The sequence below is a fragment of the Tamandua tetradactyla genome, chromosome 13 (assembly GCF_023851605.1).
Source record: "Tamandua tetradactyla isolate mTamTet1 chromosome 13, mTamTet1.pri, whole genome shotgun sequence".
Classification (NCBI taxonomy): Eukaryota; Metazoa; Chordata; class Mammalia; order Pilosa; family Myrmecophagidae; genus Tamandua; species Tamandua tetradactyla.
Window position 1 is genome coordinate 34,638,511 of NC_135339.1, and position 26,776 is coordinate 34,665,286.

At 40.5% G+C, this 26,776-nt stretch overlaps 1 protein-coding gene across 20 annotated transcripts in view; it reads left to right on the forward strand.

Moving 5' to 3' along the window:
• The window catches only part of LOC143653850 (uncharacterized), a 353,382-nt gene that overhangs the window by 123,897 nt on the left and 202,709 nt on the right, over positions 1 to 26,776 (forward strand). The window contains exon 8 of one of the 20 annotated variants that reach the window (XM_077125196.1): positions 20,451 to 20,734. The exons of 17 other annotated variants lie outside the window; for them this stretch is intronic. The gene's annotated coding sequence lies outside the window, so the exon portion shown is untranslated. Of the gene's footprint in view, positions 1 to 11,024; positions 11,290 to 16,691; positions 17,004 to 20,450; positions 20,735 to 26,776 lie in introns of those variants that run through there. 2 more of the 20 variants (XM_077125188.1, XM_077125195.1) reach the window with 2 other exon arrangements.

Sequence of the window (26,776 nt, forward strand, 5' to 3'; positions counted from 1 at the left end):
AAAGTCTGAAATATGTTCTACAGCTAATTGTGGTGCTGTGCTTTGAAATTTATAGCTTTTTTGAATATATGTTATTGTTCACAAAAAAGAAGGAAAAAAAGTCAATTGTGATGATAAAAAAGTATTTAATTAAGCCTGCTAGCCTCCTATATTCTGGAGCAGCTAGAAGAAAAAATATGAGAGGATTGTATGGTAGCCCATGACAAACTGTGGGATCTGTCCTGTAACCAATTTTTGAAGAGTGCTTTGAAAACTATTGCTTTTTTATTTCTTTGCTTTGTATATATGTTACATTATACAGTAACAAAGTTAAAAAAATATATACACATGGATGAAAGTTTGAGGGTGAATCACCTAGGGCCCAGCAAAAACAGATGGCCACCTCAAGCACTACCACTGAAGACTGTTTAGCGAAGGAACTATTCTCGGAGGTGAGGACAAGGTGAGTGGGAGTGACACAGATGGGGGGCACTCAGGGAAGAGCAAGGGCAGAAGCTGTCCCCTCCCCTGAGGGGAAGGGCTGAAGGGGAAGGAAAAGCATCACTGAACCCAGAGAGAGTCACCACCATTGGCATGAGCTAGGGCTGGAAGGAAACTCAGTCACTGCTGAAACCAGGGCCCATCATGGAGGAAGAGGAGTGTGAATGAGGAAGAGGAGAGAATAAATACTGTAGCCTCCACTCCTACCCTTTCATCTTCTGCCTGTGTCCCCCACTGGATATAATGGGGATAGCAGCCATCCTTCCAGCACACAAAGTCTCGAAGAGGAGGTCCTCTTTCTGATTTCCTTTAGTTGCACAGGCCTTGGGTCTGGTCACACTTACACTAGCAATACTGAAGTACTCAGACAAACACATCATTATTTAGTTAAATAAATATTCATTGTCCATATAGTCTGCCAGTAGTTACAATGTTCTTAAAACGCCAGGTACTTTACTCTGAGTCACATATGGAGATGGTGAGACAATCTTCCACAGGCAATCCCATATGTGAACATCCTTGTACATACAGTGTTTTGAGTTTTTCCAATAGGATACATTACTGGAAGTAGAATTGCTGGGCCAAGGGGAATTCACAGTTTACATTTTGGTAGACACTGACAAATCACCTTTCTAAAAAGTCTGTGCCAAAGTGCACTCTCTCTAACAGTATTTGAGCATGTCTACTTCCCCACACACTCTGCTTGGTTCCTGGTGAAGCTAAGCATCTTTTCAAATATTGCTCAACCCTTTGTGATCATTCTTTTGTGAAGCATAATGGTTGACAGCCAGACAGCCTGGGTAGTCTCAAATCCTTTCTTTGCCACTCTCTACCTGTGTGACCTGGACAGTTTAGTTCATCTCTCAGAGTTTCCATTCTTTAAGGGTAAAGTTGGGATGATAAAGCCAGCTAACCCTTGGGGTTTTGGAGATCCATGGAATGCTTACACAATGTCTGGCATATCATGAGCTCCATGTAAGGGCTCACTATTAAAATACTTGCCCACACTTCCAACCTGCTTTTCTTTCCTGGTGATACTGAAGTGCAACTGAGGGGCACCAGGCAGAAGAAATTCCGTGTCTGTGGTCCTCTCCTGTTTCTGAAATGGTTTGCTGGTTCCTATAGTATTACCCTACACTGACAGGATGGCTTTGTATTTTCCTAACAGGGCTGCAGAAAGGGGCATGCTTTGAGTGGGCAGAGACACAGAGTTCCTTGGTGCTCCTGGCATTTTTTGCAGTCAAGGGCTATTGGAATTTGCCTAAAGGCTCTCCTACTGTCTGTTTTGCGCCTGAGAGGGAAAGTCAGCCACTGTGTAGCCACTGTTCTGGGCAGGTCCTGAGGCCTTTGCGTTTGGCCCAATGTGATGCCTTTAGCCATGAGATGGAACTGCCCCGGAGCTCTGCGCCTGCATGGGCCAGGTGCTCTGCAAGTGAATGAGCTGAGGGCTGTGGTTGCGGCTGCCTGAGCTATTGCTGCCATTGGGGTGATCACACGCCCACAAGGGGAATACCTCAAGTTGCTGAAAAAAAAAAAAAAAAAAAACCATAAAAAGCAGAGAAGAGCTGCTTCCTTTATAGGCCAGCTTCCCAGTTACACAATGCTGACTGCACATTTTCAGACTTTCCATTCAAGTGAAGGTCACCTTACAGTGGATTGAAAAGCATGTATCATAGTCACAGGAAAGTTCAAGGGTGTGAGTGTGTTTTGGGTGTTACTTGAAAATGAATGTGTGTGTAGAATTCCAGTGAGACTGAGAGGCAGGTGAATAACGGAAGGAAGTCACTGTCATACCCCCACCACAACCACCAGTGTCATCAGCATTGGCAGCACCAGCACTCTTTTATTGATGCCACTACAGGCCAAGACTTGTCCAAGACACTTTACATACATTGGTTCTAATCCTTATAAGAATACAGCAAGGACATTATTATGAGTCCTAACTTATTGATGAGGAAATTAAAGTTCAGAAAGTTTAGCTGCTTTGACCAGTATCCGTCAGCTTGAAAGGGAAAAGTCAGGTTTTGAAAAAAGATCTTTCTAATGCTTAAGGTTATTGTCTTTCCACTGCACAATGCTCAGAATTTATCATTGGAATTTATAATTGGAGGGGACTTTACAGTTTGTAATTTCTCCATGCTCAAGATCACAAAGTTAGTGGCAAAACTGGAACTAAAACTTCTATGTCTTTCTCAAACCCTCTTTCCAGCTGGCAAGTTTGTTTCATCTAGGTCTTAGCTGAAAATTTGGTAAATGAATAAATAAGTAATAGCTAGGAATTATCTGGAGAAGATGGTTGTAGTAGTAATAGATTGTAGGTGTGGATTTTGTCTCTACTGCTTCCTAGTTGTGTAGGCAAGCTACATAACTTATGTGAACCTTGGTTTATTATCTACAAAATGTAATAATGATGATACTTATCTAAAACAAGTTATGTAAGATCTGTGGCGAATGACAGATGCCTAAACTAGCTACCTCTAGAAGAATCATTTTGAAATAGTGCTGGGCCTATGATTTTTTGTTTGTTTGTTTCAAGAAACCATGAAAGTGGGATCCAAAAAATCAGACTGTTGACAGTAGAAGTTATATAATGCTTACTGAAACACACAAGATCTAGAATCAAGCCTGTGTGCATTCAGATACCAGCCATTATGTTTTAGCTCTGTGGCTTTGGGCAAGTCACCTGACCTCGCTATGTCTCAGTTTTCTTGTCTGTGAAATAAGAATAATCATGACATCTATCTAGAACAAGCTGAATGTGGATTAAATGAGAGAGTGTGGGAAATAGTGGGTCCTCAGCAAATGACAGTCATTATTTTAATGAGAAAACCTAGGTTCTGTGAGTATAACTAATATCAATAGGTAAAATGGATGCACAAGCAGGAAGAACTGTTCTTTGGATTCAGTGTAATTTTGTAAAATGATAATTCACTGTACTGTCTACCCACAACTTGATTTTGGGAGGAGATTCTTTTGATTCAGTTTGGCCAATCACCTTATAAAATGGTTTTAAAAATTAAGTGATAGTTTGGCTGAAGACATACACATGCGCTGAGGAGTCCTGCCCTCTGCACAGCAGTGACAGCAATGGGAATTGGTACTGCCTTTCTGGAGGGTAATTGAGCAATATGTGATAAGTGTTAAAAATATTCATATTCTTTGACCCAGCAATTTTACTCCTAAAACCTTTCTTAAGGAAGTAGTTAAGGGTATCATTTATTTATTCAAAAACACTTATTAAATATCTACCATGTGTCATTTACTGTGCTAGTCTCCAGGGACAGTGCAGTGAAAAATGGAGTCACAGCTGCTGCCCTCGTGAAGCTAATAGTCTAGCAGAAAAATATCATTAGGCAAATAATTATATGACCAATTAATCATAATTCTGCTAAATGCAATGAATGAGCAGTGTAGGGTCTGTGAGCACAAACAACCAGTGGGTCTAATCTAGTCTGGACAGTCTTAGAAAAGCATATACAGGAAAATGTTGAGTAGTTATTGCTGGATATGAAATAACATATGATTTTCCATTTTCTTCTATTTTGTTTATATTTGGACAATGACATTTTACTATATACATGTCTACATACACATGTACTATATGGCCGTGATATTTTTGAAGCAAAAATGCATTTTTTTAAGGATGTATTAGTTGTCAGTTTAATACAGTGGTAAAGAGTTCAGGCTCTAGAGCTGGGCAAACTGGGGTTTCAGTTTGCCATTTCATCCCTGTGGTTGAAATTTTTTGGGCCTAACTCGCCCATCTGCAAAAAAGTGTTGTGACTGCTGTGAGGATTAAATGATTTAATGCACAGAAAGTGCTTAGCACAGAGTCTTGCTCAACAATGTTAGCTAGTAATATTGAGAAAGAAAACATAACCAACATTTACAAATTTACCCCCTAGAAGTGACTGTTTAGGATGCTTGGTTTTGTGTTCAGGATCATGTCAGGAACAGAGGGTCACATTTCTGCAATCATGGTTGTTCCTACTGTGTCCCCAAGATTAGCAGGGAGGGGTGAAGGAAAGTTCCCAGGAATGGGCTGAAACAAAGCAGATAAAGGGATTCCATGGTAAACCATGAGTTTGTTGGGTTCCCAACCCAGCCCACACTCAATTCCCCTGCTTCCCCACTTTTTAATGCCTCCCCCTCTTCCTTCTATCAATTCTTTCCTATACTCTATAGTTAATTGTAAAAATTGCTCTGAGGCCAGAGACCATGCATTAAGTTGTGCATCGGCTCACCCAGGGAAGCACCTACCACCGTACAGTGTACAGTTGCCCCTCTTGGCGGTTAAATGATTAAGCAACGAGCTCTACTAGAGACTCTCATATTGGGAATGATGTTAGGGAATAGTAGTGGAAGCAGAGAGAAGGAGGTAATTAAATGGAAAATAAAAGACCTTGGTGAAGGATGAAAAATGTACAAACTTTTGAGGCTGAATCCCAACTCTATTTTTTAGCTACTTTTAGCTCTATTTTCTAACCCTGGTCAAATTCTTTAACTCCTCTAAGTCTTTATTTCCTCGTCTAAAAATGGAGACAGTATTGTTTCCCTTCTTCCTTCTTGTTTGGTATGAGGATTAAATGAGGCAAGTTATGGAAGTCCCCAGTGTGGTGTCTGGCATTCTATTAAAATTAGTTTTCTTTTGTTCCCTCTAGGGTTGATAGAGGAATGGTGGTGTGGTTTAGAGAACTAGGGAAACAAACTAAACAAAGCTCTGAGTTTAGATAGGGGTAGCTTCAAAGTTTTATACAGGGTGATGAATGGTTAAGTTGGATGAAGGTCAAAGTCCCCAGATTTAAGCAGATCAAGACACTAAAACTTAACACGTGTTTTACCACAAGGAAAGAACTCTTGAGACCCCTCAACATAATCTGAGGTCTCCCTCAGCACAATCTCCCTGCCTGTGGCAGCTTTATAGTTCTCAAGTCTCAGAATATGCCTGGCACATCCTCTTCTCTACACTACTACGTACCTTCCTCCAGGAAATCTTGGAAGGTCTTGGCTACCCTTCAGGTTCAGTGCAGGTCTTACTCTCAGACAACCATGATCTAACCCCCCTCCCTTCAAAGTCCTTAAACATTTCTTGATTATTGCTTTTTAAAAAAAATTTTTAAAGCATGTATCCTTATGGTTTCATCCCACATACCAACTCTGGTCAACTCTAATGGCTGCCCAGAGAAGGATTTTTAGACTTTTTCGGGCTCATGAAAAAAAGCATGATCAACCTACATATCTGTCATGGGCACTGGCCTAGGGAGTGGTGACACGTGTGCTTAGTATTTCCTGACTATGATAAATGGCTGTCTTAGTATGGGTCCCCCAAAAGAAATTCCTGAGAGAAAGATGTGGGTGCAGGTTATTTGGGACATGATTCCCAGAAACACAATTAATGAAGAGAGGTGAAAAGTCAATAAAGCATATGTCAGTGGAGCACAACCTCTGAAGGACTCTCTAGGAGCCTGTGTGTAGTAAATCTTGGAATCCTCCCATGGGAATACGGGGAGGCTAGGCATTTATGCACCAACTGTCACCCCACATTGGCTAAGGGATCCCAGAGAACACCTTCAGGTAAACAATTGCAGCAGTATAGACCGTGAGTGCAAAGCTGCCAGCATTCTGTAAAGGTTCTCTTGGAGGTGGGTCACTATAATGGACTTGTCATATTTTTATTTTCATTCATTTTCTCATTATTTTCTGTTAGCTGCTTGAAGACAGAACCAATGAAAAGTATATGTTAAAACTACCATTTTCCTGACTACTTCTTGGGTGTGCATACATTTAGTGGAGTGGAGGAAGTAACTTGGAAAGGTGTACATGGAGAGGACAAGAAATCAAATATGAAAAGTTCTAAAAAACATTTCATCTGATGTGCAATTTTTAAAATTGTCCAAATGTATAATGCTGGAGGCTCTGCCTTGATTTGTGGAAGAAAGTAAGGTTTAGGCTTCCTGAAGGAAGACCTTCCTCTGCCACACGGTGATGAGATGAAAGATTCAGAACCAGGTTCATGAAACACAGAGCTTGTGTTGCCTCTTGTCTCTAGCCTAGATGTTTCCATTACAACAATCTCTGTTTTGTTGGATGATTTTTTTGAGGGAATACACACAAAGCTTTGACTTATTCTCATTGCATCCAACTGAATGAAATTTATGAAGAGATTGCACAGTGTGTTCATTGTTTGGATTGGGATAACTGAAGTGTCAGGAATATTTGCTTGTTAAAAAAAGCCTGGAAGGCTCTGTACACCCAGCCAGGCTAGGGCCACATGGCATGCCATATTCTGGAAGGCCATGTCCTTAAGCTTTTCATGGCAAGGGTCCTTTCCCAGATTAGTTAATTTCACACCTGGTAATGAGCATTGGATTATAAATCAGAAGGATTTATTTGTAAGAGGGATTCTACTACTCACTTGCTTTGTGAATTTGGATAAGCGGTTTAACTTCTCCAGGCATGAGTGTTAAATGGACATGAATAACATGGTCTTAACTACCTCATAGCGTTACTGTGTTCAAAAGGAAGGATATATGTGAAAACACTTTAAAAAGCATAAAATTCTATACAAATGCATATCATTGATGATAAAACATTCTATTTCTGCTCCAAGGATGACATTGAACTAGGAATCATAATGGGCCCATGTACTGGTTATTTTCTTTTTTCTTCTCAACACCCATTCTTCACTCTTCTCTGCCCTGCTCTGTGTCCTGGAGGGCTGAGCAGTACTGATTCTATTGCTTCTGGCTTCTGAATGGGTTTGGCCAATTTTCCTATGTGCTGACAGGAAATGGGAAGATGGAAGGAGAGAAAGATTGGGAGTATTTATTCCTCCTGCTCTCTCCCTAACCATTCAAGGTTTGCAGGCTCTCGCTTATAGCTAGAGCCCCTGTTGGAGAGACACTTCTCCCCTTTGGCCTTAACTAGGCTTCAGGTAACATCATTGCCTCCTTCTCTGCAGTTTACTACTGTGGCTGGTCCCTACTATCTCTGTAAATGGACTCTTCATCATCAGTCTTAAGCAAAACCCTTTGAATGTGTCATCCATTTCCTGTGGAACCTGACTGATGCAGCCATTGTGACCACAACATGGACAATAATTCAACCTTTTTTTTTAGTGAACATTGTCTCTCTTTCTTGAGATGGTTTGAGGAGGTCCAGATTCTTCTTTTGTAGAAATGAGCATCATTGGATCTTGAAGAATTATGAGGATTTGGAAATCTTTGTTGTTCCCCTTCAGCAAACCAGATGCTTTCTTTAGGTTTACGAGGGCCCCAGGGCTGCCTGTTCCTTCTCTGAAACCTCTTGCCATGCATGAGGTGGGTATCCCCTGAGTTCAGTCTGCCATTCTCTCACACATCCACACTGGTCTCAGCTGGCTCACAGACAACTCTTTATCTCTGGCCTTCAACAACGGACCCTGTGTTTTCACTTGCAGTCACTAAGACTCAGTATGTTTACAGAGGAACACAACCTCTTTTTCATCTCCCACCCCTCAGTTTTCCTATTTTCTATTTATGCTGCCTTGGCTTAGAATCTTGTCTCGTCTTTGCTATCTTTATTTATTCCTTATGTGCAACCAGGGATTAAGAACTATTGTTTCTTCCCTTCAAAGTATTTTTGCATTCCTCTCTGCATTTCCATTGTCTCAGTTCAGACCTATCTGTAGTTTCTGAATTTCTGTGGATGGATTTTCAATTGGCCTTTTTTCTGTGGTTCCTCCCACACTAATCCATCCCATAGACTTTCGTCTCATTATTTTTCCTGGATCTTGGCTTTCATTGTGCCCCTTCTCTGTATGAACAGCTTTGATAGTTTTCAATTCACGGACAAAATCTGAATTCCTAATCTTGGCATTCAAACTCCTGCAAAACCTGCATCTTGACCTATTCGTTACCTGATAAACCCATTCTGCTCTCCTCACACCCTTGTGAAGGAGTTGGGGGTAGGAGGAAATTTCCAGCTTTCAGCCTGTTGCTCACCTCACTCTCCTTTCCAGGAGTGTCCCTTGTTGCCTCATCTTGTGGACTTTACTCATTCTTCAAAGCTGAAGTCCAATGCCACTTGTTCCCTGAAGCCTTCCTTGATCACTACAAGCCATTGTGATATTTCCCTCCTTTCAACCACTCTTGGAAATCCTAGGATCTATTTGCTGAACTGAACTTCAGTTCCTAAGTACATTGTATACTATAGTCATTTGAGGCTAATCATTTCCTATCTCACATTGATTTAACTGTTAAATGTGTTTGAGGCACATGTGTCTTGAATAGTAGCAGTAAGTTATTTATTGAATGAGAAATAAATATGTGAATGTATGAGTTTATCTGAACAGTGACTGGGCATTCAGAATTTTGTATATTAATGTGCCTGTGACCCTAAAGCTACAAGTTTACTCTTGTAGGTTTTAAATCCAAGAAGAAGCAATGATAATTATGATGATGACAATGATGACAATGGTGATAAAACTTTAAATGCTTACCATTTATTGAATATCTACTGTGTGCCATTGTTTCACATGCATTATCTGTTTACCCTTATAATCACTTATGGAATAATACTATTACTACCTCTACTTTATAAATCAGAAATTGAAGACTCAGAGAGATTAAGTAAATTGCCCAAGATCATACAAATCTAGTGGGAAGCAAAGCACTATTTGAACCCAGGTCTGACAATGCTAAAAACTATCCTACCAACTTTGGAAGTACACTAGAGATGATCAAATGGGTGTAATGTATTTATTAAGTAAATATATGTGCATGTCTATCTTATCTTCCTTGAAGTGAGGGCAAGGATCACATCTTGAAGCTCTTTGTACCTTTACCGTGATGCCTAGGAAGTGTCTTGCACATGGCTAGCATTTGTTAATAGTTTATTAATTGATTTGCAGGTCTAAGCCACTCTACACCTGGATTTCAAGTTTCTTACAGAATGCCTTCATCAGAGTTGCACTATAGATTTGAATTTGAATTCTCTTTCCACTCCCATTCATAAAAACCCTTGCATTGTATCATCACTTGTTCTCTAAGCCTATCTCCTGAGTAGCAATGCTCTAAAGTTTGGCATAGGGTGTCCGCCATCTGCTTCATGTTGATCTAGTGGTTCATCTTGGTGTGGAGCAGCACCTGGGCCTGTGGTTCCTCCACCTCTGGTGCATTCTCCTCCTTCAAGTTGACTGAGCCCTGAGCTTGCTGTATGTGCAGTTTCAGGGAGAAGAAATGAGTTTCTTATACAGGTCTCCCACATTGTTGAGGGTGGAGGCACTAAAGTCACACATGGGTTCCAGTGAGTTCTCATTGTTTCCATATTTTCCCTATGCTTCCAGCTTTGTGCTTGCTCTCCTCCACTTTAGGAACTGTGTTCTTTCTTTATTGCTGAGCCTGATGACCTACAGTGACTTCAGGTCCCCCACCAGAACAAAATAGCCTACCATCACTTTCTTCACCAGCTCCCATAGTTGCATAAAAGTTTAATCTGTATAACAAATCCCTTGTTCCATGTCCCTCAAAGTGGTTCTGCGTCTCTGACCAAATCCTAACTGATACATCCTTTTTTCCAAGAGTCCCCAGGGTATGGGGCCCTTGGTCACTTGGTAACCTGAAAGAAATTCACCCTTGGTAATTGGACAAAGGCCAATTGGCAGAAGCAGGAAGGAAATCTGGGTTTGGGGTTGGTTTTGGTTTGCTAAAGCTGCTAAAATGCAACATACCAGAAATGGATTGGCTTTTACAAAGGGGATTTATTAGGTTACAAATTTACAGTGCTAAGACTATGAAAATGTCCAAATTAAGGCATCAACAAGAGGATACCTTCACTCAAGAAAGGCTCATTGCATCTGTCACAGGGGAAGGCATATGGCAATATCTGCTGGCCTTCTCTCCCAGCTTCTGGCTTCAAACTGCTCTCTCAGCTCCTGTTTCCAGTGGCTTTCTCTGTAAGCATCTGTGGGTACTGACTTAGCTTCTCCAAGGCAACTCTGGGTTTCATCTCTTAGCTTAGCATCTCTAGATGTCTGTCACTTGGTTCTGTCTCTCTGCTGTCTGCTCTCTGCATCGGCTCTTGAAGCATCCATGTCTGGGCCTTCTCCAAAATGCCCCTGTTATATTTTATTGGTTGATTGATTGATTGATTGATTGAGTACATGGTCCAGGAATTGAACCTGGGTCTCCCATATGAAAGGTGAGCATTCTACCACTGAACCACCTGTGCACCCCTGTTTTATTTTGTTAATGCTGCCAAAAATGCAATATACCAGAAATGGGTTGACTTTTATAAAGGGAATTTATTAAGTTACAAGTTTACAGTTCTAAGACCATAAAAACGTTTACACTAAAGCATCCAGATAAAGATACCCTGACTCAAGAAAGAGCTGATGATGTTTAGGGTTTCTCTGTCAGCTGGGAAGGCACACAGTGATATCATATGCTTCCTCTCCTGGCTTCTCATTTCGAATTGCTTCCCCTGAGGCATTTTCCTTTTGTATCTCCAAATGTCTCTGTCTGTGTCATCTCTGAAGCTTTTTCCAAAATGATTGCCTCTTATAGGACTCCAGTAAGTGATCCACCTTGGATTGGTGGAGATACATCTCCATGGAAACCACCTAATCAGAAGGCACAACCCACAATTAGGTGAGTCACATCTCTGTGGAAAAAACCTAATCAAAAAGATTCCACCCACAATATTGAGTCAGGATTAAAGAATACAGCTTTTTTGGAGTATATAACAGTTTCAAATTGGCATATTCCACCCTCTGGACCCCCAAAAGACATGTTCTCTATATATACAAAATACATTTATTCCATTACAATATTACACAGTTTTAACCCTTTTTTTCAGTAAAAATACAAATACAAACAAAATCAAAATCAGTACAAAATCTCATCAAGGTCAGCTACAGGCATGGTCTATCCTAAGGCAAAATCCTCCTCTGTCTCTGGACTTGTAAAACTCAGGAAAAGTTATCTGCTACCACTATCCATAGGAAGAACAGTCATAGGACAGATGATCCCATTGCCATAGGGGGAGATTGGAAGAAAAACAGGGGTCACCGGGACCCAAACAGTTCCAAAAACATGCAGAGCAAACTCCGTTGGATTTCAAAGTTTGAGAGTCATTCATCCTCAAGGCTTTAGAAAATGGCAATCCCACCCCAGCAATGCTGGGTAACTTTGAGGAGACCACCTTTTTCTCAGCTCCACACTCTCCAAGCATCGGGACAGCACTCAGGTTCTCTGCCATCCCCGGGGCACACACTCAACCCCCTCAGAACAATGGGGTGGCAGCTAGGCTCTCCCAAATCCCCAAGGAATGTGCCCCACCCTCTCTGTGGCCTGAGGCACAAAAACTCTTCCTGAACATCAAGGCAGAAGGCTCACCCTTTGTTTTCAATTCAAACTCATCCTCTCCAATTGCATGCATGTATCCACTGTCCTGGCCTGAGATTTCTCAGCTTCAGAACTTAGCTTACATGGTTCTGCCTTGAAAGTAAATTTCCCTTCAATTTGTCCCTTTTAGTTCAAATGGGCAGTGCTTCTGTTAGTACAGATCTCACAAGAAACTTATCAGTTTTCCAAGCAGTAAACATGGATCACACCCATCAGATAATATGACCTTCCATTATCCTTTCTGCATAACTCCATTTCCAATTCTGACTTTTTCTAAAATGGTTGACTGGTTCGATGTTTTGTTAAATCTTCATGTGGGGCCCTATTCTCTAGCATATCCCTTTCTGGAAGTCCAGAATTTTCTAGACCATCAATTTCTAGTTTCTGTGTACCCAAGAGTTCATTTCTCAGCTTATCTCTTTCCTGCTGTATTTTACTATAAGCTGCTAGGAGAAGCCAGGCTGCATTTTCATTTTCCACCTTTGGTTTGGAAATGTCTTCTGCTAAATATTCAAGTCCATTGCTCTCAAATTCTGTCTTCCATCCAATACCAGCACTTAATTTTGCCAAATTCTCTGCCACTTTAAAATTTTGCAATAACACATATTGGCAATAACACATGCATCATTTCTGTCTAAGGCCTTATCAGAAGTAGCTTTAGAGTCCATGTTTCTACCAACAGTCTCTTCAAAGCATTCTAGGCCTTCTCTATCAAGTGCCTCACAACTCTTCCATAATTTTCCCCCACCCATTTAAAAAACCTTTCCAACATGTTTGGTATTTACAAACAGTAGCACCCCACTCTTGGTACCAAAATCTGTTTTAGTTTGTTATTGCTGCCAGAAATGTAATATACTAGAAATGGGTTGGCTTTTATAAAGGGAATTCATTTCCTTCCCCACAAGACTGCTGTTTCTGGAGGCAGGAGCTAGATCAGATCTGACTTGTAGTGAAATCCAACTTAGGACACTTCAGGGTTATTCAAGACTCTACCTGTGCAAGCAAATCTGAGCTGGGCTAGCTCTGATGAACTCTACCTGTGCAAGCAAAACTGAACTGAACCCAGCTATCTCCACCCCTTTGTGGTTTCTCCCAGACATCATTGGCCCCCAGGCACCTGTGCATGAGCTGGGTTTGTGGTTAAATCACAGGCAGATGAGACTAAGGGGTCACCTAAGTTCTATGACCTGCTCTGAAGGTGGATGTTTTAAAGTTTGAAATTTCACCATTAGAGAGTCATTTTTGGATTACGCTTTCTGTTGTTTTTATTAAAATGTTATAATGCTATGATAACGGGATCATCAGTAGAGGGTAGTGGAAAGAACATGGTTTCTGTAGTTGGATAAATCTGAACTTGAATCCCATCTCTACCACTTAAAATAACTATGAGACAGCAATGAAAGAATTAGTCAACCTCTTCTAGCCGTGATTTCCTTGTCTATTAAAATGGAAATAAAAATAATGTCCAATTTGGTATACAAACCAACAATGGGAAAGTACTTAGTATAATGCCTGGCATACAGGTGATGCCGAGTAAATGTTAGTTTTTACTCCTGATTGCCTTTTCTTGAACTGAACAATGCATTAGAATTCCTAGTAATGTGCTGGGTGTGCGTCATTATTGTTTCTTTCTCATCACAGTTGGAATTTAGTGGGTGAGTGGGTGAGGGTCTGTTGTGAATGGGTGTATGTGTGTTTTGTTGGGGTGAGGGAGAAGGGGAATTAGAGAGATCTAGAAAAAATCAAATTCTAGAAAAAATCTAATAGAAAAACTGGCTTATTTCTATCTACCTTTCTCCTTATCCATTGCCACTATCCTATTTCAAGTCATCCTCTCTTTTCTGGTTTACTTCACTACTTCTATCTGGTCCTCTTGATTTTATTCTTATCTGTTCTTAGTTTATTCTCTCCTTGGCAGACAGAGTGAAATTTTCAAAATGTAAATCAGATCTTGCTTAAAACCCTTAGAACACTTTGACCTTCCCATTATAGTCGGCATTTGATCAAAACCCTAGTCATGGTCTGGAAAGCTCTCCATGCCCTTATCCTGCCCTACCCCAAACTTCATTTCCATCTTCTCAAGTGTAAGCTCTTTGGACCCAGTGAACTCAAGGCCTTCACCCTTGCTCCTCTCTTTCTCTCTTTCTTCCTCACACACACAGACACACACACACCCTTCTGCTTTTAATACATTTGTACTCACATTCCATTCTTCTGGGTGACTCCTACTCAGCCTTCACATTTTTTGTGAAATCATTTCCTCTGAAGAGACTTTCCTGGTCTCCCAAATAAAATAAAATCCCACCTCTTATTCTTTTTCAGAGATCTCTTTTACGTATTTCTTCTTATAGCATTTGTCACATTTCAAAATATGTGTAGTTCTTTTCTGAAGTGTTGCCTCCTCCCACAGAGTGGGGACCATGACAGTCCTCTTCCCCATCATATTCCAGCAGCTTCCATACTGCCTGGCACAGGCAGACCCCAATAATGCTGGTCAATGATGAATGGGTATTCCACAATGTAGCCCAGTAACAAGTCTATCTGTAAGGGATTCACATTTTCTCTCCTAACAAAGGAGTCATAGTTTTTGAGTTTATGATCCCAGAGTCTTACAAAAGTCACCCAGAGCACACAAATCTTTATTTAATTCTTGATATTTAATATTCTTTGTTTCTTTCTCTTTTTCTTTTTTTAGTTGAGGCATAACTTATGCAGAATAACCTGCACAGATGATGAATTTTTCATGTGTATATACCCATGTAACCAGAACCCTGATCAAGATCTAGAACATTCCAGCATTCAGCATGTTCCATTATGCCCTTCCAGTTCCATAATTCCCACCCACTCTTCTGCCAAGCAGCTAATTACTATTCTGATCTCTATCTCCATAGATTAGTTTTGTCTGCTTTAGGACTTCGTGTAAATTGGATCATGCAATCTATGCACTTTTGTGTCTGGCTTCTTTGCTCAATGTAATATTTTGAGATCCATTCAAGTTGCTGTGCATGGCGATGGTTTTTTTTTTGGTTTTTTTTTTCCATTTAACTCTGAGTAGTATTTCATTGAACTTATATACTGTGATTTTATCCATCTTACTATTGCTGGCCATTCAGTCATTTTCTGTTTGGGCTATTAGGAATAAAGCTGTTTGAATATTCTTGTACAGGTCTTTTGGTGGGCATGTCTTTAGGTTCTCCTACAACTAGGAGTGGAATTGGGTCTCATCCTAGGGCACATCCTTTAGGAAATCCTGGCACAGTTTAACCTGAATTTACAAATGCAGTAAATTGGGGATTCCTTAAACGAGATTACCCATGTTATAATAGGGTTCTAGCCTGTGGGAAATTCTTACGTCTTTCCTCTAAGTACGTTTCATGGATTTGTGTCAAGGCCATTTAACTATTTGATACTGAGAATGTGGTGCTGTAATGACATGATAGAAAAAACTTAAAGTCATAATCTGAGAAGGCATTGTCTGTAGATTAGTCAGGAACATAATAAATTGTCTCTCAAATGGTAATATTTCCATCTCTCAAAAGGAAAATAAATTATTCTAATTGTTCAAACCATAGAGCTAAAGACAAATTTCCAGGTCACATTCTTTTTTTTCCCATCACAATCATACAAAGACAATTGCTTTGGCTGTTCCTATAAAATGCTGTAGCTGCTTTGGCTGTTCCTATAAAATGCTGTAGCTCTTTCTGATATATCATTTATTTCTGGCTTATACTATTGCTGATAGTAACCTCTAACATTTGCTATATTCCAGTGCCTGTCATGGGGGACTGTCTACTGTCTAACATAACCATGTAGTGTAGTGATTTTTTCCTTTCTACAAGAACATATACAGTTGATAAGCTATAATCATTCAGCAATATTCACCAACATCTGTGTGTCCCTTTCCCATAAGATAAACTACACCAAAGGTGGAAAAAATATAAAATATAACCCATATAGATTCTTTTGCTAAAAGTCTCCTTGTCTGGAAAGAATGCTTGCTGTTTATTTCGTGCTTCTATCAGATAATTTACAAACATTGCCCTTAGTTCCTTACATGGAAGCTCACATTTTCTGCCCCAGGGAAGTTAGTAAATGAGGCTAGAACATCTTCTCCATTTGTCAGTGGCCCAATTGTCCACTCACCTCCATCCCCCCATAATCTCCCTACCTCGAGAGAAAGAGAAGGCTGACCTCTGTGTCTGAACTTGAAAGGCTTATTTATCAGTTGAGAGGGCTGGGACCACCCAGATGAGGAAGAGTAGTACTTCCAACAGAGAGATGGAAGCAAGCCAGAAATATCTGAATCCCACCTTGAGTGTCAGTGTAGATACAACCACACCAGTTGGGTATATGCCTCTTATTGTCCTTCTCATTGTGATGAAAAGTACCCCAGGAAAGGGAGGCAGCCCTTATGATTGAGTAAATTCTAAATTTAGTCAGCATTAAGTGATTTCACTTAATTTTCATGACAATCCTTTGAAGCAATTTTGAAATGGGGAAACTGAGGCTCAGAAACGTTGAGCATTTTGGTTAAGGTCTCACAACTTCTAAATGGTAGAATGGAGATTTGAACCCGAGGAGTCCAGTGCTAAACCCTGGCAGGATTTGGGGAAGAGCACGTTCCAAATCAGGGTGACATTCTCCACCTCACCTCCCCATCTTCCACCCCAGCTTTTGAAGCTTCATATGAAAATATCATGCAAGGTCACCTTTACCACACAGAGGAGAGGAAGAAACAAATAAATATGGGGGAAGAGGAAATGGAAAATAAAACTCCCACTGGGGTCTGGCTATTAATGCCTCTGCCCTGTTCCTACACTTGAATAGGTCTGGTTTTGAGTCTGCTACTGAAAAGGAACCAAAAATGACCTTGAATTGAAACTCCTGCATAGGAAGGTGCCGTGATGAGCTCAGAGAGACCACAGCACATCTCTGCAAGGGCTCCGAGTGCCATCGTCATGGTTGCTTTCAGTCGGCTGAGGGTATGCTGGGCTAGGTGGTTTCCAGTTCAGACGAACTGCCTGACTGCAAGCACCAAGTCTGGGTTTTCCTTTCCATGGGATGGAGAGGATGGAAGACAAGATGGCCTTTCCAAGGGGGGAGTCTCTTCCATAAGTGTTTTTTTTTTTTCCCCTCTTTCTTTGATTAGAGAAAGTGGTTTGACAAGATGGCCTTTCCAAGGGGGGAGTCTCTTCCATAAGTGTTTTTTTTTTCCCCTCTTTCTTTGATTAGAGAAAGTGGTTTCTTAAAATGTGTAAAATTTGTGATGGCAGAACCCCAGTTAACACCAACACAGGAATAGGTTTTCTTCAGCAAAAAGCAATGTCAGCCATACCCTCACCTCTTTGACTTTATCTTCCATTATTCTCCTCCTCTTTTCTCTGCTTCAGCCACTCTAGTCTTTTTGTTGTTCCCAGAACACTCCAGGCACACTCTCACTTCAGGTTCTTTGCATTCGCTTTTTCCTCTGCCCAGACCCATTTCCACTAGATATTCCCACGGTTTGCTTCCTCTCCTCTCTCAGGCCTTTTCTCAGATGCCCCTTCTCAGCAAGACCTTCCCTAGTTACCTGTTCTATTAGCAACTGCATTCTGAACTTCATCCCTATCCCCATTCACATGTGTCCCCTCTCGTCTTCCCTGCTTTGTTTTTCTCTTTGGCACATGTCACCATCAAATATATCATATATTTTGCTGATTTATTTTGTTTACAACTGTCTCCCTTAGGTAAGGATAAGCTTCTTGAGGGCAAAGATTATTTTGGTTTGGCTCATCTCTGTATTATAGCACCTGGTACAGTGTGTAGCCAGTTTCTCTCTCTCTCTCTCTCTCTCTATATATATATATGTTGTATGAATGAATGGATGAATTCTAGCTCTGCCACCTAGTAGCCAGGCAGACTTCAGCAAACAGTTAACTTTTCTAAGCCTCATTTATGGATCTGTAGGATTGGGATAATATTTTCTACTCTCCTGCTGTGAGTTTTGAACAAGATCACCAAAGTAAGCACCTAGCAAGTACCTCCATGTACTCAATATGTGTTGCTTTAACTATTTACTTTGTGATTTCAAGAAATATAAATAATAGCAGCAAGCATTTGTAGAATACTTCCAATGGGCCAGGCACTGCTCTCAGCATTTTATGTACATTAACTTATTTAATCCTCATGACACCTTGTGAGATAGATTCTATTATTGTCTTCATTTTAGGGATAAGGAAACTGAGGGAGTAACTTGCTTAAGGCTGCATGACAAATAAGTCATAGAAACTGGATTTGATCCCAGGCCCACCTGTTTCCAAGTTCATATATTATCCACTTCAGCATACTGCCTCCCCATGGCAAGAAGCCATAATCTAACTAATATAGGAATAGAAAAATCCCTTCGAGTCATGAAAACTTTTTACATATTTTAAGTTACAAATTAGTGAAATGCCTTTCTGGATCAAACATGATGATAACTCACTTCTAAATAAATCAGAATATTTAGATATTGGTCAAGTAATACTTAACTCCAAGTCATGGAAGATCTTTGGCCAAGAAATGCTACCATTGAGGAAATATTTAGAAACTGGGTTTTATTTAGTCACAGTCTATAATGAACCAATACATTTACATTTTTAAATAGAGAGCAGTGTCATTTAGTTTCCAAAGCATAGTGGAAATAAATACCAGGGCCACTTAGACACGCCCTAAACCTAGCACCTGGCCAATGCCTCAAATATTACTATTATCTTGTTTTCTTTCATGTTTCCTTCAATCACTTGTGATTCCTGTGCATTTAGCATATCTCATAACCAGCAGTCATTCATAGTCTATTTTAAGTCCCGTTAAAATGCAAGGTTTTGCTCATGAGAGAAAAATCAGTAAGGTCATATCTTCTCCATTCATGGTGCTGGTTCTACAAGTTGCTGCATACCCAACAGAGACACTTGCACATACAAACTTTCCGAATCATCTTTAAAGGTTTTCAGTTCCTTTTTTGCTTTTTTTGGTTTCTTTTACCTTCTCAATAACAGCTAAGACACTGCCAATTGGCCTTGCTTCTTTGTGGCCCAGAATTCAGTGGGCACCAGATTTTAATTTCTCATTGGTTTTAATCTGGCTCTTTTTCTTGCAAGGAACAGAAAGCCATTTGAACCAGCAAGATAAAAGGCTTCCATTTATCATATGCCACATTATTTTAAAATGATAAGAGAATGTTCATGGAGATCCAAGAATAGGAGGTATATTAAGTCTTAGCCTCAAGAAGTCCATAACTAAAAGGTAATTCAAGGAGACTCTGGGTACTGCAGCAGCAGGAGTTCATGGATCCTTGATCCAATATCCTGCCATCTCATGATTTGTAACACATTACCCATCTACTTCTTTCAGTCTAGGAACCAACTGATGGCTATTTATTTGCTTCCAGTTCAGGGTCCTAAGAAAGAATCTGATTGGTCCAGTCTTTCAGGGCAGACTGTAACTCTATGACTAGCCTGTAGATTTGTCTGCCTTTGGCTCTGATAATCATGCCAGGGCCGATTATCTACGGACAGAGGAGGTGGGGCCCCAGGTATTGAACATGTGCTGCCTGGGCTGTCCCTTCTGCAGGAAGTGTAGGCAGGGTGGATTCCCTGAGAAGCAGCTGTGGGTGGGGTGGCACAGTGACCTTTCTAGAGCAACATGTAGCCAAATCACACAGTGGTATAACAAGGTAAGATGATGTTATATTGACAAGATGCACATGAAACTCAGGTACACATCTACAAAAACACATGTATGCATCTTTGAGATTATCATGTTTAAAACATGAAACACATTTTGCTATTTTCTATGTTTTATCTAAAAATGTGTACTCTTTTGCTTGATGAATTTAGCTACCAAAGTCCTACGGCTTTCTCAAGCAAGGCTACCAGCTTGATTCTGGACAATGCATTCAGCTTGATTCTGGCCAATGCCATTTACAAAGATTCCTGTGTGATAGATGAATCAAAGCTGAATTAACTTTTGCAGTTGCCAAGCCAGTTATTGAGGTTTTGTTGTGGTCAAGCTGGTCAAAACCTATTTTCTTGTTTTCACCAAATTTCACTAAATATCCATCATGCCATGGACCTCAGCTTTAAGCACAGGCAGAATGGATTGATGTCTCTGTGATTTCAGAGAGAGGTTATGGTTCCCTCGGTGCTTTTCTCCTCTGAGGACTGGTCCACCACACCAAGAGGCCTTGAAGAACAGTGCCATATGATAGGAACATGTCAACTGGGGAAGGGATGTTAAGGAGCACGAGTTGAGACCCACGTCTGGATGCACTGCTGCAACAGGCATGGAAAGACTTTATGGAGAGGCTCATATAAAAGCAAAACTGCTTGTATCACAATTCTGATCAATGAAAACCCCTAGACAAAAACCAAATCCTTATGCTCAAGGTGATTATCTTAAGATGAGTCACTGCAGCTGGCAGGCATTGGTGACCTGCATTTGTCTTGAGTCCCCAGCAGAAATCAGTCTGTCCTGACTGTGGAGGTCCACAGCACTCTGATTGCAATTGTCCCATGGTCCGCAGCACTTTCTACCTGTATTAAAAATCTCTACCTGATTTTTCCCCAGCTGGATTCCAGGACTACATCAATGTCTGATTCATCCCAGTGTTCCTGCCACTGCTTGAAATATGTCAGATACTTAATAAATATTTGTCGAATGAGTGAGAGTAAGAACCTAAATCGCCTTTTTTCTTTTTCAAAATTGTCTTTTGAGTCACCAAATTGACCATTGTCTATGTTGCTTCATTGTTCTTTCTGCATGGTGATGGGTTTGGGCAGAGTAAGGATATATGAGATGGGATTATTGCCAATTGAAGCCAATTTCAGTGTTAAGTTTATTTAAAAATTCTAATGCCTCTAATATAAGTACTGTGACACACCATCAATATACTTTGTAATATCTGGAAACATAAACAGGCACAATTTATTGCCAGAATAAAGACAGAATTCCTAGTTGCAGATCATGAAAGCTCTTTGAGTGAAGAGGAAGAGGAGGAGGAGGGGGGGAAGGTTATAACTTGCATTTAGTGACTGTTTACTATGTTCCAGGCCCTGTTATCATCACTTTACATGTATTAAACTCATTTAATAGTTATTAAACTATGGGGAAGTTATGATTTCCCTAGTATCTATGGGGAAGGTGCTATTATTATCCCACTTTCAGATGAGAGTGGTGCAAAAGAGAGCTTCACTGGACTCCTGGGGCTCCCTTCTCCTTTGGTCTTCCTTTTTCCCCCCCTTTGCCTTCTCAGAAAGTGACTTTGCCTTCTTGAGAAACCTTGGATGGTCAAAGACGAAACGATAATTTTTTCTGAATTCATCCTGGGGGGAACATGCTGGCCATCTGAGACAATCCTAGGTCTTTAATATTCTTCAGAACTAAGTACCGTTAAGACGGATAAATCCACCAATTGATGTTTAGTGCTTCTCAGTGCATAATGTTGGTGTAATATTTTCAAAACCAAACAACCTCCTCCCCCCATACACACACACACACGCACACTCACAGGTGTGAGAATGAAGAGAGACAAAGCAAGGGAGGTTGTCCGACAGCCTATCCTGCCTCAGTTGTACGGGTGGCCACTCCAACAGCCACCACGTCTGCTTAGATAGACACATTTTCCCAGTCCTACCAGACTGGAAAGTGCACTGCCTGTGTCTGCTCTGACTTTCAAAGATACTACCTTAGGACATCTAGTATTATTTGGCTTAATAACTTCCCATTTCCCAGGAGAGGCCCTTTATTTTCCATCTGTTTTTGTTGTTGACGGTTTGTTGGTGGGAGAGGAAGACTCGCTAGAAGGTAGACGCTGTGTCTAAGACAGAGCAGCTATGTCAAATGGCAGAAAGGTGGGACTTGGTCCTCACAGACCAAGAAAAAAAAGGATCATTCCTCTAAGCACTTAGGCATCCTCTGTCCACACTGTCCAATGAAGAACAGAAGTTGCATGAATCTTCAGATATTTTTAATCTACTTGACTAAAGTAGAGAATTTAGATAGCATCCAGAATCTGTATGTTCTTGTTTAGCAACATAAGACTTCACAATAATGCATTGTTGTGAAGCTCAGCTTTATTGAATGACCTATAGCTCTAACCCCTATGCATAAATTCCTGGAAGATTGAGCCTTTTTCAGAATTTATTTGGATCCTGTCAACGTTTTCTAGTCAATGGGGAAGTAAATAGTTTGTTCTCTAAGCAAAGGGCTTCTTTAAATCACAGAATGTTAGAAGTCTTCTAGTCCAATTTTCTTAGTTTTCAGATGAAGAAACTGGGCTCAGAGAGATTGATCACCTTGAACAAGTCAGTGAGGAAACTAGAATTAGAACCTTAGGCACATTTTACCCTTTTCATACTGCATCTATCAGGGCCATACTCAACTAGCTAATTGAGGAGAGTTTAATAAAGGGATTATTTAACAGATGTGGGCAGAATTCATGAGGACCAGCAAAGAAAGCTTAGCACTCCAAGATGCGTGAAAACGGGGAGCTGTTACCACCCCTAGGGGGCAAAAGGAGGGAAAAGGAGGTTATAAAACCCAGAGAGAATAAGGGAATGTAAAGGGCATGTGACAGGAACTGGGACTTTCCGTAGAGGGGCACCTCCAATATGAAGCAACCCATAGCAAGAGCTGAGAGTTCTTTTCCCAAGTGGAAGACAAGCTGGGGGGGTTGCTGGCATCCCTTTCAACAGGAAACAAGTAAGGAAACTTGTTAATGCAATTCAAAGAGGTCAGTCAGCTTCACATGGCACAGGACAAGGTCACGAAGGATAGTGAGTGGATTTAAAGGGACTTGTGAAAAATATCCAGCATACTCACTTTCTAAAAGATAAACCCAGTTCTATCTTTACCCTCATTTCAGCTTCAAGTCAGTAATTTCCTGGACAATTGAGGTTACGTTTCTAAGTGCATTATTACACAAATAATACATACTTATAGTAGAAAAATAAGCTATTTAAATGTAACTATTTAAAGAGGTGATCATTGCTATTAACATTTACAATTGATACCTTTCTAGATTTTTTTTATATTCTTTTATTCATTCCACACATACTTATTGAGTGCCAGTGTGTGCCAGGCTATTCTAGGCATATAGATATGACTAAACAAAACAGACAAAAATTCCTTCCCTTAAGAAGCTAACATTCTAGTGGGAAAGAGTTGCAATAAACAAAAATAATCGAAATTATGTTCAGTACTGAGAAGTGGTAAGGAGAAAAATGGAGAGAAAATACGTGAGGATCATGAGGGGAGGTGTTGCACCTTGAAGCATCTAGGAAAGGGTACTTGTATGAGAGAGAAGGTGGGAGGAAGGGAAGGGAAGGGAAGGGAAGGAGAGACAGACAGACAGACAGACAGAGAAGCAAGCAGTGGTTGCCCGTTTGTAGGACTTTTCCTCTGGCTAATAGCTGAGTTTTCAGGTAATGGGGAGTGTAGGTGGTGCTACTTCCCTCCTCCCTCGCAGTTTCAAAATGTCTTTCTTTAGATTTTTTTAAAGGGCAAAGTTTTCTCCATTCCTTATATTAACCGTTTTAAAAAGTGTCATGGGAATCCTCAGTGCCACTTTATCGCCCCATTCTCCACGTCTCTGGCATCCGGGTTCTGCTCCTTTCCGTTAGGTGACTCAGCAGAAGCTCCCCATTGAGCTCCAGCTGCCTCAGGCTCCCCATGTGTGAAATTGAGGCTTTTGGTAACAATTAAAGAGTGAGGTGAGATCTGTAAGAGACTTAGTGCCCAGCACACAGTTGGTGTTCAATAAATGTAGCTTCTTTTCCTTCTCCTGGGCAGGGCTGCAGGAGAGGTGTGTTCTGGTAAAATGGAGGACTAGAGAGCCACAGAACTGGGGGATTTGCAGGCATCCCTGTCCACAGCCCGTAATAACAGTAACAGCTGGCATTGCCTGTATGCCAGGCAGACCCTTTATCTGTGTCATTTCACTGAATGTTCTCACTTTAATATGAGCAAATGGTGACACAGAGCCACCTCGGAAAGCTGTAGATTGCAGAAGGAAGACTTGAATCCAAGTCTGGTTGATATCAAAGAAAAGGGAAAGTCGTGATTGGATCCAGCCAGAGTACAGGGAAGTGTTTCCTCTCAACTCGAAAGCTCATGAAAATAGCCAGACTATCAAGTAAAGGACCATCATTCTTGTGGAAAAGCTTATTTATTTAACACCTCTAAGATATCACACCTGGGTAGTTTCTAAAATATATGTATAAATGCTAGGACTTTACTACTGAAAGTTCTAGTTGAGTAGGTCTGGAATAAGGCTTGGGTGTCTTTATTTTTAACACAGTCCCAGGTATTTCTGATGTGCAGCCAACTTTGGATAACACTTCCCTAGGGCCCAAACTACCAATACATCTTGAGAATCTTCTCTTTCCTCTTGCTGGTTACAATCGGGATCATAAGTTATAACTCTTCCCAATGATAGTGAGTAAACTAATCCAGACTTCATCTAAATCTCTGTTAAAATTATTGGAATAGGATAAGGCCAAGATACTCTGAAGCATTAATGAGAGAGTCCCTCTTGGTCAGCTTATTGGTCAGGGTCCTTTGATCATCCAAAGAGCAATTCATCGGGTACAGCCTACCATACGGTCTACAGCTTTCATGCAGATCATTTAGAGTCTTCACTGGGAACCTCAGATCCACACACATCCAATTGCTTTCTTTATGGTAGAAAATGGATCCCACCTACCCTGACCTCAACCACAGCAACCATGGAGTCAGACTTTCTAATCATTAGGGCAGGGTGTTTTGTTTTTGGTTTTCTTATTCTTATTTTAGAAGAGTTCATCTTTACTTACATTTAGGTCTGGGATGGCTGTCAATTTAGTATTGGCTGAGGCTTTAAATCTGAGAGTGAAATTTATTTTCTTAAGGATATGGCTTAATCTATATGACCCAATATATCTGATCTTTATGCTACTTTTCATCTTGGTGCTTATATTTTTAAACCCGGAGTGAAACCCCTCATACAGCTTATTTATCCTGAAGTATCCATTTGAATGAAACCCTATATAAGAAAATTGCCAAATTCAAACACTATAGTATCAATATCATCTTGAGGAATTTTACTTTGCTTCAGTACAAGATTCACTATGTGATCCTTTAAGTAATGAGCATAGCCAAGAAAATGTATTTAACTCCATGCTTTCGTTTTCATAACTGCATATCATGTATGTCAGTCTCTACATGTAAAGATTCAGTTTTGTCATCTTCCATTAGTTATTTTTCTCTTTTATAAATTAACATACACAGATATCTTTGGTTTTGTTATGAATTATGATTTTATATTATTATTTTCCGTCATTGAAGAAAATGAAAACAAACAAGCAAAAAGTAATAATAGTCACCATCTATTGAGAGTGTTTATACCAGGCATTGCTCATACATGCATTGTTATTAAAACTACATATTAAATTATGAGATAAAGATCTTATTATTTTCTTCTCTTTACCTTTAATCACTCTGCTTTGCTTCCTCAAATATCGCCTAAGTCTGACAGCAGAGGCCATTTTTTTACTTCTTTGGGGGGAAAAAAAGAATTGTAATATCTTAATAAAATGCTTTTCAGTTGCTCTTTTGGTTTCCTAAGCTAACTTGAGTAAGGGTTGAATGAATTAGTTTTTTCTGTTAAGGTTGGAAACTTTTGTTAAAGAGTCCTATTAGATCTCTGTTACTAGACCCATACATGAGCTTTTAATAGCAGAGGGTTACTAACTACATTCATTTGTTCATTCTCATACCAAGTATTTATTGAGCACAAACTATATGCTGGGTACTATGGTAGGCATTTGGGATCCAGAGATAAATAACTCACACCCTTTGAATTTCCTTTCAACATCCACCACACCAAACTACCAACGTGAACTTCCTCTCAACCCACTGTGCAAATGTCCTGATGTGTTTTGAAGACAGGTTCCCCCTGCTCAAGCTGGTACCTTCTGTCCCAACCCTCCTTTATTCTTGGTTGGCTATTTTTCTTGAGCACTGCCCTAGTTGTTGTTGGAATAGTTCATACTCTACCACTTGGTCTTGATCTGAGGGAGCACAAGATTCTTTTAATCCCTATTCAGCACTATAGGTTGGAAACTTAATTATATTATCTCCACAGAAGTGTGATGCACCAATTGTGGGTATGATCTTTGATTAGATGGAGATGTGACTCCACCCATTCAAGGTGGGTCTTGATTAACTTACTAGAATCCTTTAAAAGAAGAAGCATTTTGGAGAAATGACAGAGCCTAGAGAAATACTAGAAGCCCCAGAGCTGACAGAAACTTCACAACGTGCTGACAGAGATGCGGACATATGGAGAATAGACAGGGATGTATGGAGATGCTTGAAGTGCAGTAGACATTGCCATGAGATGTTAAGCAAGCTAGAACATGGAGAGAGTCAAGGAAAGCCAAGAGATGAAAGTCAGACCCAGAGAAGCAAGGTGAGAAATACCCACAGGAACAGAGGCCGAAAGCATGGAGCCCAGGAGCAAGGCACCCCCATGACTCCCCAGGTGTTCCAGATGCATCAGCCTTTATTGAATTAAGGTATCTTTTCCTGGATGCCTTAGTTTGGGCATTTACATAGGTGCAGAGCTGTAAACTTGTAACCTATTAAATCCCTCTTTATAAAAGCCATTCCAGTTCTGGTATATTGTGTTCTGGCAGCTTGCAAACTAATGCAATCCCCCACCTTTCTCTTAGAAGACTCTGCTAAGTGGACCCTTTGCATCTCATGCCTTTAAATTACTTGGTCTTTTAGAGATGGAAGGGATTTTACCTAGAGTCGAGGATACTTATCTGGCCCAGTGCAGACATTAATTGAACATGCTCTTACCCAGTCCAGGGGTCATGACCCTCTCTTGGGTGTTCTTCTTTCCAGACTGG